This window comes from Mastigoproctus giganteus, chromosome 8 (genome assembly GCF_048544385.1).
Source record: "Mastigoproctus giganteus isolate SK-2022 chromosome 8, ASM4854438v1, whole genome shotgun sequence".
Lineage (NCBI taxonomy): Eukaryota > Metazoa > Arthropoda > Arachnida > Uropygi > Thelyphonidae > Mastigoproctus > Mastigoproctus giganteus.
Window position 1 is genome coordinate 100,654,555 of NC_143582.1, and position 20,001 is coordinate 100,674,555.

Here is a 20,001-nt window from a genome sequence, read left to right on the forward strand (position 1 = left end):
CTTCTGTTCCTGGAAAATTAATGGAGGCACTAGTTAAAGAAGCACTGCAGGATCATTTAGATAAGACTTCAGTTATAGCTCAGACACAGCATGGTTTTGTTAAGTGGAAGTCTTGCCTGACCAATTTGATTGGATACTATGATGCAGTCACAAAGGAACTGGATGCAGGGAATAACTTTGATATTATATACTTGGATCTTAGAAAGGCTTTTGATACTGTTGCACATGGAAGACTGCTGCACAAATTGGAGCAGTGTGACATTGGAGGCAAATTGCTGCTGTGGCTGAGGGGGAGAAGACAGAGAGTGGTAATCAATGGACACTGCTTGTCGTGGACTAATGTTATAAGTGGAGTCCCTCAGGGCTCAGTGTTGGGTCCATTATTGTTTTCTGTATTCATAAATGATATTGATGATGGTATATCAAGCTTAATGTCAAAGTTTGCAGATGATACAAAGGTAGGCAGGGTTGTCAAGGACACTACTGACACTATGCTGCTGCAACAGGATCTGGAAAGGTTGAGCAGATGGGCCGAGAGGTGGCAAATGAAGTTTAACATTGACAAATGTAAAGTACTACACATGGGAAACAGCAACCCCAGAGTATCAACTCTGTGGTACTACACTGACAGTGGTAGAGAATGAAAGGGACCTGGGGGTGGTTGTGCAGGCAGATATGAAGTTCTCTGAGCAGTGCAGACGGGCTGCAAGAGTAGCTCATGGTGTATTGTCAATGATATATAGGAATTTTTCTAGCAGCGATAAGGAGGTGATTATTCCCTTGTATAAGGCAATGGTCAGACCACACCTAGAGTACTGTATACAGGTCTGGAGGCCTCATTTCAAGAAGGATGTAGAGCTGCTGGAACGAGTACAGAAAAGGGCAACAAGATTAGTGAATGGAACAAAGGGTGCTCTTACGAAGAAAGGCTTAAATTTTGCAAATTACAGTGTCTGGAGACTAGGCACCAGCGAGGTGATCTGATAGAGGTGTATAAAGCGTTGATTGGTTTGAGCATGCTCAATGGTGATGGGATTCTTCCTCTCGCTCAGAATAATCACCTGAGAGGGCATAAACTCAAATTGAGGAAAGACAGATGTAGGATATACGTGCGGAAATTGGCCTTTAGCCAGCGGGTGGTTGGTTGGTGGAACAGACTTCCATCCCTTGTCGTGGAAGTTGATAGCCTAAATAAGTTTAAGGCTCAGCTGGACAGGTATTTTGAATGAACAGAGGGGTGAAGTGGAAGTGGTTTTTTTTTTTTTTTTTTTGGCTGATGCTGCATAAGCTTGCTTTCTTGCATCAAATGCCTCTACTAATGCTAATGCTAATAATTTGTGTTTTGAATAATTTAGCATGCTTAACTCAAAACTGGCGATGGACACCAGTTTACCCAAATAAGCCTTGGCACTCAACGTGTTAATATCGAATTTCACGTGCTTATAATGACTAATTATATACATTAGCATTAATGCCACTTATAGACTAAATTAAATTATCTTAAGTACTATAGTGTTAAATTAATAGAACACTTTGAATATACATATATTCAAATGTGTGTGTGTGTGTGTGTGTGTATATATATATATATATATATATATATATATGTGTGTGTGTGTGTGTAATATTGATAAAAATAATTAAGTTACCGAATAACAAAGAAAGCAAACAAAGTATTAAATCAAAAATATTAAACTGTGTTAACATTTGTCTATATATGTGTATATATATATATGATCAAATTAATCCAAAAATTAAATAGAGAAATAAAAATTACTGAAATATATATTAAAATAAATTAGAAAAATAATATAAAAAGTTAACATTAGTGGTATATATATATTCTATCTTTGGATAAATGTTTAACTAGACTGGAAGAATATATATAACTTCTTTAAATAGACTTTGACAAGCCTGTTTAAAGAAGTTAGAAGTGAGTGAGAAAGCAATATGAACGCTTTTAAGAGTTATGAAATTGAAAAGTACAACAAGCAATCACTAATGGGTAGTACTAACTCAATATTCAAATCCATTTTACGATCCAAAAGCTTTTAAAGAAAAATCTATGAATTCAAGAAAATGAACTTCTGAATTTTATGAACTTCTGAATTCTAGGCATTTTATTCTCTTCTTGCAGAAGTCCATTTATATTTCTCAATTCTGGCTTAATAAGGCAATTTGCTTCTTTCTTTTAAATTTATGCTAATGTTTGAAAATCCAAACTGACTGCGGTTGTACTGAGGTAATTTTTCCTGGCAATATTTTGTTATGCACATAACAAAAGTTATGTGCATATTTATTTTACCTACAATTTTCAAATTAATTCCATCTTAGAAATTGATAGCACAACAGACTAAACCAGAATGATAATTCTGACTTGCTCATCGCATTTCTACTAAGGTTATGGAGAGTCAAAACTAAGAGGAGAAGATTCTGTTCTTTTGTTCAGTGAAAAAGTGCTTTTTCCCTGCATGTGACTACATGGGCCACAAGTTTCCATGGAACACATGTTTTTATAAACGTTGAGTTAGCACAAACTGATTCAATTGGCAGTGTATCATTTTTAAATTTGAAATTTATTATGGACATCTCAAGTGCTTCTTGATGTTAAAAATAAAGAAATAGATGCTTTACAGATCCATTCTGTCAGTTTCATTGTGAGAAGCTACTGAAGACTGTTATGAAAGAATTGGTGTACAATGGTCCTTGGATGGGGAACTGAGAAGCACAAAGAAGCTTGAAATATAAAAAGCTATCCCAAGTTACACTTGGTACTTTAAACATTCCTCATAGCATTATTGAATGTTAGCCAGGTTAGTAAAACAAAAACTGAATTCAGATCTTTTCTTTCTGGTAAAACTTTGGTTATAAACTGGAGGTTTATGGCAAGCGATGCTGACGTATGTATGTTCTTTATTGAGAATGTTTTAGCTACATTTAAATTTATTTCGATTTGTAGCTGTAGAGCTGTATTTAGTTTACTGTGCTTGTACAATTTTGTAACGTATAAATGAAAAAAAAAAAAAAAAATTTTCCTCCTTCTGGATTAGGCCAGCAGGAGTCTCTTCTCTTTTCTCTCTCTTTTTTTTTTTTACATGCCACGAGAACTTTTTTTTTTTATTCCTCTGGAGTAGGCCCCCCAGAGGAATCTGACCCACCTTTTGGCAATATCAGGTGGGTCAGAATCTCGAATTGAGATGGTATTTGGAACTGGCCCACTCTATTCGAACTGGCCCATCGTCCCTTGGTGTGGACGAGTACCCAGAACCATCTCTTCAGGTGACTGATGCTTCTGGGTAGCCAAGTGGCCAGAAAAACACAACAGAACACACACAAACCTACATTACCCACATATCTGGCCATTTGTAGTGGTGCTGTTCTTCATAGAGATACAAGGCAGAATTGAACTGATATTGTTCTAGGAGCTGCCTTTTACAAAAACACATGTCCATGTAATAGTACCACAAATAAGGTCGGGGAAGGCCAAGGCTGCATATGAGAAAGCATTGGCTCAGAGAGAAAAGAATGGAGAAAAGGAATTTTTCATTTATGTGACTACAACAAAGAAATCAAATCAAATCAGACACTTGAGCACTGGGTGTGGGAAATCCTTACATAACCCACCTGAGGTTGCAGGTGAATTCAATAGGTATTTTGCATCGGTCTTTATTGATGAAAGACCCTTCATGCTGAGAAGAGGCTGAGCCATATGAAATTAGTGATTTCGTAATTACATATGATTGTTTATCGGAAAAACGTTTGAGCATAAAAGCAAGACTCCTGGAGTTGATGGGCTATACCCGGTAGTTTTGAGGGAGACTGCAAGTGAGCGTATTTTACCATTGGGTTTAATTCGAGGGTTTAGGGTCAAACAATGTTAACTACAAAATTGCATTTTTGTTTTGACACAACTTTAGTTTTATTTTATACAAATAACAATGCATATTATGTCACGCAGCCGTATCTCTAGTACTTTACAAGTTAGCTTTGGCTATAAGCAGATTTCCTGTAAACCAAAAAAATGTCAAGTGATTTTTCTTGGTTAATTACAAAAACATTTACTATAAAATGATTTTATAGTTAACATTTAACACTAAACCCTTGAATTACGAGGGCATCTTTGCACTCAGCGGAGATTCCTTTGGACTGGAGAAGTGCAAATGCATCACCAATACATGGCGATTCTAAGAGTGAAGTTGGTAACTACACTCTTGTTAGATCCAAAATGAGATATACTGTGATGCGTGTGAATGCTGCGTTTTGATTCACCATAAACTGAACCGTGGGTCTGATTCAGTTACTGCACAGTCGGTGTGGTGTTATCATACTGGATCTAGATAAATTGGACAAATGGGCTGAGAAGTGGCAACTAAAGTTTAACATTGACAAATGCAAAGTACTGCATATGGGTAGCAATAACCCAAGAGAAATGTACTAACTGTGTGGTACTACACTCAGGGAAGTGGAAAGTGAAAAAAAACATCAGGGTAATTGTGCAGTCAAATATGAATTTCACTGAGCATTGCAGACGGGCTGCCAGGGCAAGTCATGCAGTCTTGTCAATGATATATAGGAATTTTGCAAGTAGAGACAAGGATGTGATTATCCTGTTGTACAAGGCAATGATCAGGACACTCCCAGAGTACTGTGTACAGGTCTGGATGCCTCATTTTAGGAAGGATGTAGAGTTGCTAGAACGAGTACAAAGAAGGGCAACAAGATTGCTAAGGGGAACAAAGGGGTGCCTTACCAAGAAAGGCTTAAGTTCTACAAATTGCAGCACCTGGAGGCACTTGTGAAATGATCTGATTGAGGTGTATAAGGCCTTGAATGGGTTGAGCAAGCTGAATGCTGATGAGAATCTTCCTCTTGCTGAGATGAGGGGGCATAGATTCAAATTGAGGAAAGACAGTTGTAGAATAGATGTGCGGAAATTTGCTTTTAGCCAGCGGGTGGTTGATTGGTGGAACAGACCTATCTTTTGTTTTGGAAGTTGATATCCTAAATAAATTTAAGGCTGAGCTTGACAGGCATTTGGAATGAATGGACGGGTGAAATGGGATGGTTTTATTTATTTTTTATTTTTTGGCTGATGCTGCATAAGCTTGCTTTCTTGCATTGTATGCCTCTGCTAATGCTAATGAACAACTCTACAGAGAAATAGAGTGAGCCTGTAAATCATAATGGGGGATTTTACCCTCCAAGATATAGACTGGAACTTGTGGCTTGATCATTCGCACACTAGCAAGACTTTTGTGGATTTATTGGATGATTGTTTTCTACAGAAGCATGTTTGAGAGACAACTAGAGAGAATAATACTCTTGATCTGATTATCAACAGAGATTATTCATGCAATAAGAATTTGCAGATAAAGAAACCACTAGGTGGCAGTGATCACAGTGTACTGATATGGGATCTACTTAAAGATGTAACTACCATCATGGGAAAGGATAAGGGTTTTTGCTTTCATAAAGGTAACTACAGTGGTCTCAGACAATTTTTAAATTCTATACAGCAGGACCAACTGAATGATGTTACCAACAACAAATTCTAAATGGGAAGTATTCAAGGAATTAATCTTGGAAGCTACTAGGCTTTTCATACCAATTAAGAAATACAGTTCAACTATGAAATACTGTTCAAGCAACTAATGAGACCTGTGGCAGAGAAGAAAAATGTGTGGGACGCATATAAATTATCGGGAGACACAGATGCCTACGGTATATATAAGATAGTCTGTAATCAGGTGACAAAGGAGGTTAGGCAAGCATTAGCAGAGACAGATGATTCAAGAAAACAAGCTTATGCACCTTGAGCCAAAAAAAAAAAAAAAAAAAAAACACCTCCCATTATACACCTCCATTCGGTGGTCCAGCTCAGCCTTCAATTTATTTTGGCTATCAACTTCCACCACAAAAGATGGAAGTCCATTTCACCAATTAACTACCCGCTGGCGAAAGGCAAATTTCCACACATCTATTCTACAACTCTTTCCTCAATTTGAAAATATGCCCCTTCAGGTAACTGAGCAAGAGGAAGAATCCCATCAGCATTCAAGCTTGCTCAACCCATTCAAGGCCTTATACACCACAATCAGATCACCTTTCAGGTGCCTACAATCAGATCTCCAGGTGCAGCAATTTGCAGAATTTAAGCCTTTCTTGCTCTTACCAAGAAAGCAGCCAGAAAGGGATAACAGCAAGAAAGATGTCCTTATGTTTAACTTCAACAATTTCTCCTCCACTTTTCTCTCAGTTATTACAAAATCACTTAGCTCCCTGTTAGAGTTTGATAAACTTCTGGCATTCCCCTCATTGAATAACTGCTAATGTGTGAATGTAGATGCAAAATACTCAGTCAGTTTATCAGCTACCTGATCATGTTCATCAGTAGTCAATCTATCTATGTTAACTGGTCTAATCTGATTCATCTCTTTCTTTCTAGAGTTTACATAAGTAAAGAATTCTTTGCTGTTTTTCTTTTCATTCTTTGCCCAAAGATTTCTCGTAATCTGCCTTTGCCTGCCTGAGCTCCTTTGTGACTTGATTACAGTCAAGCTTATATCTGCCATAGACTTCTGTGTCACCTGATAATTTAATTGCATCCCATACATTTTTCTTCTCTGCCACAAGCATCATTAATTCATCTGACATCCATTTAGGCTTGAACATTATTTCGTAGTTGGATTGAAAAGCCTAGTTGCCTCCAAGATTAAGTCCCTTAGCCTTGATGGTAGTTACATCTTTAACTATCAGTCCCATATCAGTGCATTGTGATCACTGTCACCCCGTGGTTCCTTTATCTGCACCGACTGGGCTAGCCAGGTGGGTAAACTGCCTGCCTGGGTTCGAATCCTGCCTCGGGCTTGGATCACAGTGAAATGCAAAAAACTTTGGGAGGTGCATTATGGCCACAGAAGCCAATGCGCCAACAACAACAACAAAAAAAAAAAAAAAATCCTTTATCAGCAAATTCTTAATGCATGAATAATCACTGCTGATAATCAGATCAAGAGTATTACTCCCTCTGGTTGTCTCTCGAACATGCTGTTGTAGAAAACAATCATCCAATAAATCCACAAAAGTCTTGCTAGGTGCGAATGGCCAATCCACAAGGTCCAGTCAATATCTGGAAAGTTAAATCCCCTATTATAAGACATTCTGATTTACTGGCCCACTATTTCTCTGCACAATGACTCATTATACTCATCAGATTCATTAGGCCTATAACACACACCTAATCACATTTTTCCTTTCCCAGGTCTTATGTCACACCAAACAGACTCAACATTGCATTCTCCACCAACATCAATTGAATGCACTTCCTTAGATTTTATGTGTTTCTTAACTAACAGCATAACCTCTCCTATTTTCCTGTCCTTCCTGTACACATTGTACTCACCAAATTCCAATTCTGCCCTGCTTATATCTGTGTGACACCATGTCTCTGATATCCCAACAATATCTGCCTTTGATGTTTTGACTAGCACTTCAAGCTCATCAAATTTATTAACTATACTCCTAGCATTGGAGTACATACAAGTATACATGCCCTGTTTCAACTCTTAGTTACGCTAACACAGCCCATTTATTTGTTCCACTATGACTCCAGAGATTCCTGGAAATCTACATTGCCTCGTTTTTAATGCTGCTGCTCATTCTAATATAAGCAGTGCAAGTATCACTTTTGCCTCTGCCTGTGGCCACTGTTAACCTTTTAGTCTGTGTATACTCCCAACCTAGCAGTTTTCTGACCCACCTAACACCACCTGGATAGCATTAGCAAATATTCTTGCACCCTTTCTATTTAAGTGTATCCCATCCCTGCAGAAGCAGTTTCTCCTGTCAACAAACACAGTCCAGGCTGAAAAAAATTCTACCACATGAGCCTTGCACAATCACTCCAGGGCTGAATTGATTGACAAGGCTCTCATCATATACTGCCTCCTATCGTGTCTGGGCAGAATTGCAGACACTTTCACAATCAGCCCTAACTAGCGACTTTTTTTTCAACATTGGCCTGTACTTGAGTAAATCTGCAGATCTCTTACTCTTAATGCAAAGGAACATTATGGGAAATCTTTGGCAAAGGATGCAAAGAAAAATAGTAAAAACTTCTTTAAGTAAAACTCTAGAAGGACGGAAAGAGATGAATCAGATTGGTCTATTTGATATCAATGGTTTTACTGTAGACGATCAATCTCAGATAGCTGCCAAACTACATGATATTTTGCATGAACATGAGGAGTTATTGGAGAGCAGAATGACAGAAGTTTCTTAAACTCTGGCAGGCAAGCTAAATGATTTTTTAATAACTGAGAGCAAAGTGGAGGAGAAATTGCTGAAGTTAAATATTTGAAAGGCACCTGGGATGGATCACATCCTTTTTTTTTTTTCTTTTATGTAAACCCCAACCACGAGAGGTATTAGAACCTATAGTACTTAGTACCGTGCTTGGGTTTGAAGTTGAGAAGATGAAAGAAGATATTTGTTGACATTGGACTTGAACTTCTGTAGACTATAATTTTCAGTTGAATGAATAAACAAGGAAGATGAAAAATTGGTTCTGTGAGTTTGAAGTTGGACAGTAAATGGATGTTGGCGGCACATGTTCAGACTGTTTTGAAAGAGATAGCAGGAATTATAGAAGCCAATTCAGAAGAACAGTGCCCATGGAAGTATGTGTAGAAGAGGCATGCAGCAGAAACAGTACATCTATGAGACAGAGTGGGGAGACTCTGTTAGAGATGAATCATTAATTAACTTAACTGCCCTCTTCTAAATGGAACCAAGAAGCCTGAGAGGGGTTTTGGGGGCACCACCCCCCAGATGTGGGAACAATATTCCATGGCAGGGCGGATTTGCGATTTATACAGAGTGAGCAGCTGTTTGGAAGAAAAGTAACGCTGAGAGCGAAAGAGAAAACCAAGTTTTTTTAGATGCAGAGGAAGCAATATTTGTAATTTGCTTGTGCCAAGAGAGATTAGAAGTCAGGGTAATCCCCAAAAGAGACATATCATTTTGTCTAGAAATCGGAGTATCACTAGAGATAAGCATAGGAGCAGAAGAATCCTTTTTGCTAGATATAAGACAAGATTGAGTTTTAGAAGGGTTCAAATCAACTAAGTTGTCTTTGCCCCACTGGAGAATTACCTGAAGATCGGCATTTAAGGAATTGGTAGCAGATTTTGGAGAAGTTGAAGTTGATCGAGCAGGGCAGGGTTTTTCAAAATGCAAAGTGGAATGCAATGTGCTATCATCGGCAAAACTATGGATAGGATTTCCAGTCAATGGAAGAAGGTCATTGATATACAAGAGGAAAAGAGTGGGGGAAAGAACTGAACCTTGGGACACACCGGCATTAGTGGAGAAGTTAGAAGACAGAGAGCCATCTACCACCACCCTCAGTGAGCGATCAGAGAGAAAACTGGATAACCAATTGCTAAAAACAGTTGGCAAACTGTAAGATGGAAGCTTGTTTAGGAGACCTTTATGCCAAACACGATCGAAAGCCTTTGAGATGTGAAGAGCAACTACTTGTGTTTCACCAAACTTTTCCTTTGAATTTGTCCATATATGGGTAACATAAGCCAGAATATCACCAGTGGATCGACACTGATGGAATCCATACTGGTGATCGTTGATCAGAAGGAAGGTTTCTAGGTAGTGGTCACAACCATAAAACAAAAACAATTAGCAGTCACCTGTTTATTTTGTGTTAGTGAAATCTATCATAAACTGAGAGTAAACTCGATCGTATTGAATTTACGATAATACCAACAGCTGGAATTCTGTGGGTTATTATGGTAAAATGTGTTTACACTTCTATGGAACCTTCAGTAATATATGAAAAAAATAATTTTCAGGATCTTCTCTTCATTCCTATTTTTAAAGCTTCGCAATTTGTTAGTCCATTCTCACTTGCGCTCGTGTTACTTGCAATTTGTGTGTGCCGTGTTTTTTGTTATTGATTGCTTAACTTTTTACTGTTTTAAATTTTAACCCCCACCCACAAATGTCAAGTAGTTTAGTTAGTATGTACATATTACAGTACGTTATTAATTATTCCGATTATCATGTATATTCTTCCGAATTTCAAGTATCAATTAATTTTTTAATTGGTAAGGTAATAAAGGGTAAATTTGTGCTTAATATATCTTTACTTTTATAGCCTGTGGATAATATTCCTCCTTTTTTCGCTAATTAGAATCGCTGTTTAATAGAATTAAAATTCAATTCACAAACATGATCACAATGACCGGCGCTTACTACACGTCGTATAGTGAACGGTACTTTACTATGGTGAGTTCGTCGTAACGTGATTTTATTGTACATTGAACCAACCGTAAAAGGGGTGGAGGGCTTACATTGTATTTTTAACTATTTACGTGAAACTTCGGATAATTGGGGAAGCCGCTTAATCGGGCCAAAATGCACTAGTCCCGATGTGTCCCAAATAACCGGAATCGACTGTACTTGTATTTTAAGAAAGCTTTTGCTACTGTTGCACAAGGAAGACTACTGTTCAAATTAGAGCAGTATGGCATTAAGGGCAAGTTGCTAGAATGGATAAAAGGATGGTTGAGTGGGAGAAGACAGATAGTAAGCAATGGACACTGCTCTTCGTGGACTAATGTTATTAGTGGAAATCCCCAGAGGTCCAAGTTGGGCCATTGTTGTTTGTGTATTTGTCAATTATTGATGAAGGTATATCAGACTTAATGTCAAAGTTTGCAGATGATAAAAAGGTTGGCATGGTTGTTAATAACAGTAATGACCGTATGCTGCTGCAACAGGATCTGGAAAAGTTGGGCAGATGGACTGAGAAGTGGTAACTAAAGTTTAACATTGGCAAATGCAAAGTACTGTATTTCCACTACCCTGAGTGTAACACCACCCAGTTGACAATGCTAACTGGGTGGTGTTACACTCAGGGTAGTTATGTTATTTGGTTTTTAGGAGCATTAGCAACTAAGGCCATATTGCTCCGGGATATGCGGTGGTCATTCCCTGACCTTTCCGCATCCTCCGTATTTGGTGGTGACGGGCTCGAACCCCGGTCTAATCAAGAAGCGTGTGCTACGGACTGCTGCTCCTTCCCACCTGGCTACGGAGGCACCAGCTCAGGGTAGTGGAAACTGAAAGAGACCTGGGGGTAATTGTGTAGTCAGATATGAAGTTTTCTGAGCAGTGCAGACATGCTGCCCGAGTAAGTCATGGGATGTTGCCAATGATATACAGGAATTTTGTGAGCAGTTATAAGGAGATGATTACCTTCTTGTATAAGGGAATGGTCAGGCCATACCTTGAGTAGTGCGTAAAGGTCTGGAAGCCTCATTTTAGAAGGATGTGGAGTTACTAGAATGAGTACAGAGAAGGGCAACAGGGCTGTTGAGGGAACAAAGGGGTGCTCTTATGAAGAAAGGCTCAAGTTCTGCAAATTGCAGCACCTGGAGACTAGGCACCTGTGATGCGATCTGATTGAGGTCTATAAGGCATTTGAATGGATTGAGAAGGCTCAATGCTGATGGGATTCTTTCACTTTCTCAGATTACAAACCTGAGGGGGCATAAACTGAAATTGAGGAAAGACAGTTGTCGAATAGATATGCAGAAATTTTCCTTTAGCCAGCGGGTGGTTGATTGCTGGAATAAACTTCCATCTGTCATGGAAGCTGATAGCTTAAATAAATTTAAGGTAGAACTAGTCAACATTTGGAAATGGATGGGTGAAATGGGAAGTGCTTTTTTTTTTCTTTTTTTTTTTGGCTGATGCTGTATAAGTTTGCTGTCTTTCATCATATGCCTGTACTAATGCTAATGCGAAAGTCTTTTCTTACTTATGTTTCTTTCAGAAAAAATCACGTGATTGCTCTGTGAGCTGTTCATATGTTTTTGGGTTTTAATACCCTGAATATTTTGGTAAAATATTTTCAATGTCATAAGCCATGGAATTACTCACAGCACTACCTATCTTGCTAGAGCAGTGGTTTTCAACCTTTTTTTAATAATGGTACCCCTAAGTAATTTATTTTATTTTGTGGAACCCATACTCAACTAATCTTAAAAAATATATATATTATGTATTTATTACAATAATATAACTATAAACAAAATTACAATTCATAATACAAATTATATATACTGTACTTATATAATTTTATTCTTTATTGTAATAAATAAACGTCAATCATAGATCATCATAAAATTAAATAGATACCGTACACCTTTTCATAATGAAATAAATATATAAATTAAAAAAAAAAAAAAATGTTTTTAAGTAACTTAAACCCAAATTATGTGGCACTCCTGGAACATTGTTGTGGCACCCCAGTTTAAAACCACTGTGCTAGAGGATTGTGTGCTATTCCTGAGGTTTTTTGTTGTGTGATGCAAACAGGGATGTCATCTGTGTTTGGTAATCATGCTCTTAGGATTCACTTGTCTACAGCAGTGGTTAGTCCACATTGGCTTGTTGCTCAATGCTTAAATTAGTTTAATAGTTGAGTCAGCTGAATGGTGTATTTTATTGGCTTTCTTGACTCATAAGTGGAGCAGGATTGGCATAATATTGCCTAGTGGGCTGTTTGGAGGTCTGTTTCTGAATTGCGTATTACAATAAATTTTGAATTAAGCGTATCTTGGTTAATGTACAGTTATTATTAGTTTTTAAGTCCTCCTCGATAATAGTGGCCACCTACTCTGATGTTATTAGTCACAAGCCATAAGACATACTCCAGTGCATCCTTTTTACACCACATGTACCTGGTCTACTCATTGCCTGTAATCTTAATTCAGAAGCTGTTCCACTCATTGCTTGTAATTTTAACTTAAAAGCTGTTCCACTCATTGCCTGTAATCTTAACTTAAAAGGTGTTCAAATTATGTAATTCTCCCCCCCCCCCCACACACACACTGAATTGTGCAAACAGTGGTGGATTTTTGAAGCCCAGATCCCTTGGTGAGATCATGAGGCGACAGTTTTAGGCGAGTTTCATGCCAAAATGTACACACAAGAATATGGTGTGGCATCTACTGACTCGCCCGTAACTGTGACACCAGCTGAACAATGTCTCAGCTGATCAACCTAAGAAGCTGGCAGTGGAATTTCTACTTAATCTGGCATCCCAGCAATGGGGAAACTGCAATATTGGCACAACATGTTGTTTCTATTTACGAGTGTTGTTGAAGATTATATTACCCACCCCACAATCCAAGATTAATTGGGCTGTGGGGGTGAGTTTGCACATTCCCATCATCATCTTCATTATCCCCACATTTTTTATCAATCTATAGGAGCATGGTTGCCTTGCCTGATGCTTGATAAAAGTTTTTGTAATAAAAACTTTATTAACGAAACATCAGAATGGTTCATTAAAACTTCAAATTAGAAGGTTATGGATGATTGGAATGATATTGATTTTGAGTACTGGTGACATCTGGGTATCCATTATGGTTTTCTACATTCTTTAGTACCTCTTGCAGCCATTACAGTTTCTGCCAAAGCCAATTTGGTCTGAGTTTCCAAACTATATTTGTTTGGGTTGCATTGTCTGTCCATTCCCTAGGGTAACAAAGAGGAAGACTAGCAGGCCACTGGCTGCCAATATTAGTCTGGCTCTCTGCCAGCATTCTACTAATAAGGGACATTGGCTCATCTTTTAAGGGCACAAGAGGTGATATTGTTGTACACATTGGCACTAATGATATTAAGAGTAGGAGACTGGTGGAATTACTTAACAAGTACAGGTCAATGTTGAAAAAAAGCCATGTGTTAGTGTTGATTTTTAAAGTGTCTGCAATTCTGCCCAGACATGACAGGAGGGAGTATATGATGAAAACCTTGTCGATCAATTCGGCCCTGGAAAGATTGTGCAAGACCCAAGAAGTAGAATTTTTCTCAGCCTGGTCTGTGCTTGTTAACAGGAGAGACTGCTTCTACAGGGATGGGATACACTTACATAGAAAGGGTGTAAGAATATTTTCTGATGCTATCGAGGCAGTGTTAGTTGAGTCGGAAAACTGTTAGCTTGGGGGGGGAGGGGTACACGGACTAATAGATTAACAGTAGCCGCAGGAAGAGACGAAAGTGATTCTTGTACTTCTACTGGAATGAGCAGCAGCCTTCAAAAAAGGTGCAGGGGATTTCAGAGACTGCCGGGTGTCATTGCAGAACAAGTAAATATCTGGACTGTGTTAGGGTAGTTAAGAATAGGAACAGGTTCATGTATACTTGCGTGTACACCAATGCTAGGAGTTTGATAATTTGAGGTGTTGGTCAAAATGTAAAAGGCAGATGAAAGAGGTTGTTTATGCATGGTATGGTACTTCCATCATTTCTACTACCCAGGTAGTATGAATGTATCGTTTATTCATGTCGTATTGTGAACACCTTCACAACGATTTGCCTGCGTATTGCACTACTTCGAATAACTAACACTTCACAGGTAGAGAAGATTACTGCTACTTATTCTCAGATGGGCACCACCACCGTTTCGAAGCTGGTTGGCTTCGTCATCGGTGGGTTGGCAGGTACCCTGTTCCCATAATGAAAAGCCAGTTATGAAGTATAACTCCGTAATATGAGAGATGCTTGATGGTGTGCTTGGTTTAATCAAAAAATATTTCTTGGCTGATGTCTAAGAGTATGAAAGAGGTTGTTTATGCATGGGTATGGCACTTTCATCGTTTCTACTACCCAGAGGTAGTATGAAAGCATCATTTATTCATATCTCTTAGACATTCAGTCAAGAAATAATTTTCGATCAAAGATAGATATTGTTGGGATTTCAGAGATGTGGTGACACACAGATATAAGGAATGCAGAAATGGAATTTGGGAAGTACAATGAGTACAGGAAGGATATAAAGGGAGGAGGGGTTATGCTATTAGTTAAGAAACACAAAATCCAAGGAAGTACAGGCAATCAACATGGCTGGACAGGGCAGTGTCAAGTCAGTTTGGTGTGACCTAAGCACTGGGAAAGCAAATTTGAAAGTAGGAGTGTGTTATAGGCCTAATGACTCTGATGAGTATAATAAACAACTATACAGAGAAATAGGCCAGGAGTGTCTTATAATGGGGAATTTTTAATTTCCCAGATATTAATGAATTTGTGGGTTGGTCACTCACACACTAGCAAGTGTGTGAGTGAGAAGCTACTGGGTTTTTCATACCACTAAGAAATATTGTTCAAGATTTAGGCCTAAATGGATGCTAGATGAACTAATGAGACATGTGGCAGAGAAGAAAAATGCATGGGATACATATAAATTAACAGGTGACACGGAAACCTATGATAGATACAAGTTCATCTGTTGTTGTTGTTATTTGGTTTTTAGGAGCATTAGCAACATAAAGCCATCTTTGCATCCTTTGTAACCAAGTCACAAAGGATGCAAAGAAAACCAGCAAAGTGTTCTTTACTTATGTAAACTCTAGAAGCTTCCTTCTATGAATCAGATTGGTCCACTTGATATTGATGGTTCAACTGTTGCTCAGGTAGCTAACAAACTGAATGAGTATTTTGCATCTACATTTACACATGAGGAGTTATTCAAGGAGCAGAATACCAGAGGTGTGTTAAACTATGGTAGTGAGTTAAAAGATTTTTTAATAACTGAGAGCAAAGTGGAGGAGAAATTATTGAAGATAAACATAAAAAAGACACCTGGGGTAGAGGGGATTTATCCACTTATATTACAGGAGGCGACAAAGGAAGTAAGCAAACCCTTAGCCATAATTATGAGACCTTCATTGGACTCAGGGGAGGTACCCTTGGACCGGAGATGTGCAAATATGACTCCAGTTCACAAAGGAGGATCAAAGGGTGACAAGACCTGTTTTAGTCTTGTCACCCTTTGACTTGTTACAGACTTGTTTGTTTAACTTCTGTTCTGGGGAAATTAATAGTGGTGCTGTTTAAAAAGGAGTACTGCAGGATCATCTAGACAAAACTTCAATTATAGCTCGGACACAGCACGGGTTTGTTAAGGGGAATACTTGTCTGGATACTATGATGTGGTCACAAAGGAACTGGATGCAAAGAATAATTTTGTTATCATATATTTGGATCTTAGAAAGGCTTTTGATACTGTTGCACATTGAAGACTGCTGCACAAATTGGAGCACTGTGGCACTGGCGGAAAACTGCTGCTATGGATAAAGGGATGGTTGAGTGGGAGAAGACAAGAGTGTTGTTTGTTTGTTATTTGGAGCATTAGCAACTAAGGCCATATTGCTCTGGGGATGTGCAGTGGTCATTCCCTGATCTTTCCGCATCCTCCGTATTTGGTGGTCACAGGCTCGAACCCCGGTCTAATCAAGAAGTGTGTGCTACGCTCTGCTGCTCCTGCCCACCTGGGTACAGAGGCGCCTAGAGAGTTGTAATCAAGGGACGCTGCTCTTCATGGACTAATGTTATTAATGAAGTATCCCAGGGTTCAGTGTTGGGTCCATTGTTGTTTTCTGTATTTATTAATGATGGTATATCAGGCTTAATGTCCAAATTTGCAGATGATACGAAGGTCGGCAGGGTTGTTGATGACACTAATGACAGTACACTACTGCAACAGGATCTAGAAAAGTTGAGCATATGGGCTGTGAGAGGTGGCAACTGAAGTTTAACATTGACAAATGTAATGTACTGCATGTAGGAAGCAGTAACCCCAAAATAATGTATTAATTGTGGTACAACACAATTAATAGTGGTTGAGAATGGAAAGGCCCTGGGAGTAACTGTTCAGGCTGATATGATGTATTCTGAGCAGTGCACATGGTCTTCAAGAGTAGCTCATGGTGTCTTGTCAATGATATATAGGAATATTTCTAGCAGGGATAAGGAGGTGATTATTCCCTTGTATAAGCCAATGGTGAGGCCACACCTTAAGTACTGTATGCATGTCTGGCAGCCTCATTTTAAGAAGGATGTAGAGCTGCTGGAATGAGTATAGAGAAGGGCAACAAGATTAAGTGAATGGAACAAAGGGTTGCTCTTTCAAAGAAAGGCTTAAGTTTTGCAAATTAGTGTCTGGAGACGATCTGCTTTAGGTGTATAAAGCATTGAATGGTTTGAGCATGCTCAATGCTGATGGAATCTGGAATTCTGCTGATGTTGCTCAGAATAATCGCCTGAGAGGGTATAAATTGAAATTGAGGAAAGACAGTTGTAGAATAGATGTGTGGAAGTTTGCCTTTATCCAGTGGGTGGTTGATTGCTGGAATAAACTTCCATCTGTCGTAGAAGTTGATAGCTTAAATAGATTCAAGGCAGAAACTAGAGAAACATCTGGAGCGAGTGAATGTGTGAATTTTGAAGGTTTTTTTTTTTTTTTTGTCTGATACTATATAAGCTTGCTTTCTTGCATCACGTGCCTTTACTAATGCTAATAGTGCTCCCCATATATCCCTAAGATTTGATAAGACTGTTTCCATTTGCTATGGGATTCAGTTGTAGGTTGGCAACTTCTGCACTTTGCTTGCTGTTTTATCAGGCTAACATACTGCCTTCACCTGTTTAGGAGAGGCAAAAAGTTAGCCTGGTTATTACTTATTTTGGTATAATTTGTACACTTGATTTCCAATCAATAAGAATTCCTGCATAGATGGCTTCCTTAATAAGATAGATACATTTTGACGTGAGACATCCGAAGTGGAATCCATCATGCACTGCCAGGATGAAGAATTCCCAGCAACTTTCCAGTTCCTTCTGTTTTGTGTAATGGCCATCCCACGAACGCGTGAATTTCATCTGTCCATCTCCATTGTTGTTTTTCAGGTTTTCTTTTAGCTCCTCTTGGGTAACATTCTGTTATTTTCTTAGTCCATCTGTCATCATGTCTTCCAGCTATGTGTCCTGCCCAAGTACATTTCAGTTTTTTAGTTTTGATAAGAATGTCTTTTTTTGTGTGTTTGCTGCCGAAATCCATGTGTTTCTCTTCTTATCTATCACAGTCTGATTCCTAATATAATTTGTTCAGTTCTTTGACGTGTAGTTTTCAGCTTCTTTTCCATTCTTTTGGTGAGTGCCCAAGTTTCTTCCATAAGGCATGGTGGGGAGTATAGATTGGGTCATTATTTTACATTTCAAGCAAATTGGGATATTGCTCCTCAGTATGTGACTATATTTCCACCTACTTTGGGTGGAATGCTATCCAGCCGAAATTTATTCTTCTCTTGACTTCCAGCCATTTATCATTATTACAGCTGACTTGTCCTGGATAAGTATATGAATCCAGCCTTTCAATTACTGCTCCTTCAATGATTACATCCCTTTCTGTGGCATACTTGTTCATCATTATTTTTGTTGTTTTAACCATATTCATCTTTGGTCCGTGCATGATTACTACACCATTGCTTTTTTTCTTTTACAATTATTAATGCTGTATGCTCAAAATTCTTAATTTTTGTAAGTGTGGTATCATGAGAAACTGGTGATTTTGAAATTTTATTTTAATATGCAGGGTACAAAACAAACCTAGTGGGAGCCGCCTAGTGTTCAAAGCCGCTAAGTGGATTTTCTTATTTACTGATTTGAAATTATTGTTTTTCTAAAACTTTTGATTTAAATTTAGTAGTATAGCATCATTTTATGATTTTATGATTAATCTGGTGTATTTATTCTTTACTCGGCCTTATAATTGCATAAAAGTATTGGTAAGGGTATCAAATCCACGTGTTACAAGTTGCAGCTCCACTGAACGAGAAGTTTTTTAGCCATATTTAGCCGCTTTATTGACCAATTGTTACATCAAATTATTTTCTATAAGTAACTTATAGACCTAGTCAAGAATGTTAGTTTATTCTGAATTGAGACAGCGAGATTTGGAAGTTAATTAATACTTAAGTGTCCGCACCGTTCGTAACTTGCTGCTATTGTTATACGATACAACGTTATATCCCGAACTAGATAGCGTTAGTATAGTATAGTATATAATATAATATTGTCAATTAATCAGTAAAATCTATTAATCTTGTTAAACTTCGTTGTCAATTAAATTGTACTTTTAACTAAATACATATAACAACTTAGATTACGAACGTAACATAATTAATTAATACATAACTTGATACGGAAGTTATATAAACGGAACTCGTAGATAATACTTGATTCTGAAAAATATATATAGCGTTATAACTGTGTTGGGATACAAGTTTAGGATTATAATTTTGTACTGAAATTGAAATTTTATTGAAATTAAATCGAAATCATGACTCACACCAGAACAGCAAAGCAAAAGACTCAGGCTAATGGAAGTACTGTGGCTCAGAGGAGAACTAAGGGGAGCAGTTGCCTTCTGAATCACAGCCTTTTAAAATGCACTGCTTGCATGATGTTTGTGGAGCATTCAGGTACGGGACATGATATTGCCATGGGGGATGTCTTTGTGTGTGCGCGATGCAAGGAGTGTATCGAAATCAGGCAACAACTCAGCATTGTTATGGGCCTATATGAGAGCTTGAAGGACAGGGTGGATGCCCTCGAAGCAACTAAATTGAGGGGCCCATCAAGCTCTCAGCTGCCCACATCAACTCCAGAGCTTGCACTTGGTCACGCAACACAGCGGCAACCCCCAAGGCAGAATGCGCTGGTCCCACAGGAACTAGTAGTTGTTGGTGACTCTATTGTCAGGGAAACGGGGAACACGTTGTAGAGCGGATATCATCTTTTAAGGGCACAAAAGGTGATATAGTTGTACACGTTGGCACTAATGATATTAAGAGTAGGAGACAGGCAGAATTACTTAACAAGTACAGGTCACTGTTGAAAAAAAGCCGTGAATTAGGGTTAAATTTGAAAGTGTCTGCAATTCTGCCCAGACACGATAGGAGGGAGTATATGATGAGAGCCTTGTTGATCAATTCGGCCCTGGAAAGATTGTGCAAGGCTCAAGGGGTAGAATTTTTTTCAGCCTGGTCTGTACTTGTTAACAGGAGAGACTGCTTCTACAGGGATGGGATACACTTAAATAAAAAGGGTGCAAGAATATTTGCTGATGCTACA